The sequence below is a fragment of the Centrocercus urophasianus genome, unplaced genomic scaffold (assembly GCF_019232065.1).
Source record: "Centrocercus urophasianus isolate 14NV4802_14NV808 unplaced genomic scaffold, USGS_Curo_1.0 seq_27, whole genome shotgun sequence".
Classification (NCBI taxonomy): domain Eukaryota; kingdom Metazoa; phylum Chordata; class Aves; order Galliformes; family Phasianidae; genus Centrocercus; species Centrocercus urophasianus.
This window is the reverse complement of record NW_024884833.1, coordinates 3,354,668-3,357,056: the sequence shown is the minus strand read 5'-3', so window position 1 is coordinate 3,357,056 and position 2,389 is coordinate 3,354,668.

The window sequence follows — 2,389 nt, the reverse complement described above, 5'->3', positions numbered from 1 at the left end:
GTCCCGACAAAAATAATAAAAAAAATTGTAAAATTTTTTTTTTAAAAATTCCCTTTTTTTTTTTTTTTTTTTGTTTTTTTTTTTTTTTTTTTTTTTTGTGAGTCACCTTTTGCAGGCTGCTGTTAGGTGCCTCCAAAGCTGTCCACATCTGAAACAGCTATAATCCCACAGCTTCTCTAATGGGGCAAGGGTCTTGATGACCACTTCTGAATTTGTTCTAATTATATGCCTTATAAAGGTTGAGTACAAATGTTGCCTGGTGCATGTGGCCACATCATGCTCATGCTGCTCTGCTCTCTATTGGTTCTTATTGCTATTTGATCACATGGCTGGCACCCACTGAGCTTGATGTCTATGGCTCAGGACCAGCTCCCTGATATTACTTCAGCTTTCCTGAGACACAGCTCAGCCTAGATCATGCACAGTTCTCTGAGATAATCTTGACTTCTTCTTCACCACTGTCCAAGTCCTACTCATCTGCAACCCAACTCTCAAGCATAGCATCTGGTCTTCCCTTGATATTGTCTGTAAATCTGTTGTAAATGACTTCTGTTCCCTCCTCTAAGTCACTGGTAGAGATACTGAATGATATGTATCCCAGGATAGGACCTGTTGTCCCCTACTAGTTATTTACAAGAACAAGACCACATTTTCTTTGTTTAGCATTTTTCTTTTAGTATTAACTAAGAGCAAATCCTCTTTTTGTTGCTTTTTACCTCTTTTGTAACATTTCAACTTATCTCACTTTTGGTTTTCCCACTTTCCCATCCAGTATGCCCTGCAGTACGTCAAAATTTTTCCTTTGCTGTTCTTCATTTTTTTGCATCCAGTACATGTTACTTTTCTATAGACTCTGTTGGGAACTTTCTATTTCGCTACAGTGGTCATTTTCTACCAAGCAGGTTAGTTTTTGTGACTGAAAGATGTTATCTTCAATACCTGCCAAATCGTTTTTTATCCTTCTGTATTCTTTCTCATGAGACTTACAGAATAGCAGAATGGTTATGGTTGCAAGGGAGGGCCTCTGGGATGATCTGGTCCAACTTCCAGCTCAAACAAGGACACCCAGAGCATGTTACCCAGGAATCTTTTGAGGATCTCCAAGAATGGAGACTCTACAGTATCTCTAGGCAAACTATTTCAGTGCTTCATTGCTTATGCATTAAAGAAATGTTCCTTATGTTTGGATGGAATATCTTCTGTTCCAGTTTGTGCCCATTGCCTTTTTTCTTAGCACTAAAAATCACTAAAAGAGCATGGAAATTTTACCACACCAATTCCATAAATACCACAAGGAATAATTCCAGAAGTTCAGGATCTGTATTCTGGTACTCTCATTCATCTTAACCCTTAAGACATTGAACTCCACTGTTTCATGGTTGCTATATTATATTCACTGTTTGTCTCATCTGCTACAAGTTCTTCCTTCCTAGTAGGTAAAAGATGTTGACCAGCAAGGGATATGAACCACAGACTCAGAAAAATCGTGATAACATCCCTCCAATATCGCAGTTCTGATTACCTGGCAGTCAGCAGATCACCTGTAATAACATGCCAGGTTAGCAGACAGATGTTCCAATCCCTGGAAGAGGAAATTTTCATATACTGCTATGATTCTGTGATAATTCTTTCTATAACTATCAGATATCATAAGCTTTCAGGTTCTTCTATCTTGGAAGCCCCAGTCATCTGTTGCTCAAGAGAAGCCTTTCTACTAATTGATTTGTACCCCCTGTATCCTCTTCCGTCTCCATTTGTTTAGGTTAATAGATTTTAGTTTAAAGCATAAATAGAATTCTGAAGAATCTACTGTTGCTTGTACTCAGATGCTTCCATCTTGCATCAGCTCAGCTTCTCTTGTCATAAACGCATGAGACCAAAGAAGTAGGAATTTCTTGTCAGAGTTCCTTGAAGGACAGCAGTGAGAGTGTATAATACATGGCCAGTTAACAAAGCATACTCTCCCCCTGAAGTGAAGCTGGATCTGGAATAAAAGATATTTGTGAAGATGAATGTTCATCTTTTCTACAGGACATACTGATAAAAACTCTTTGGTATATATTCAAAATAGTCAGAAAGTTTAAAATTGGAAAACACACATCTGTTTGTTCAGAGTATGAAAACACAGTATTCATTCATAAACTCCACTCTAGAACACATGAAAAGCCATATGATTGTAATGATTTTTCTTCATGTTTTTTTTTTTTTTTTATTGCTGTGAACAGTAGCTTGAAAAGCCATTAAAGGTCAGTGCCAGGAAATGAGCTTCTACAGACTATAGAGTGGAAAATTGTTTTCTATTCAGGTAAACATTCTTTTTTTTGAGTTCTTCAGCTATCAGTTTGTTCAGTTTTATACATTGGAATAAGAGATTACAACAGTTATCCAG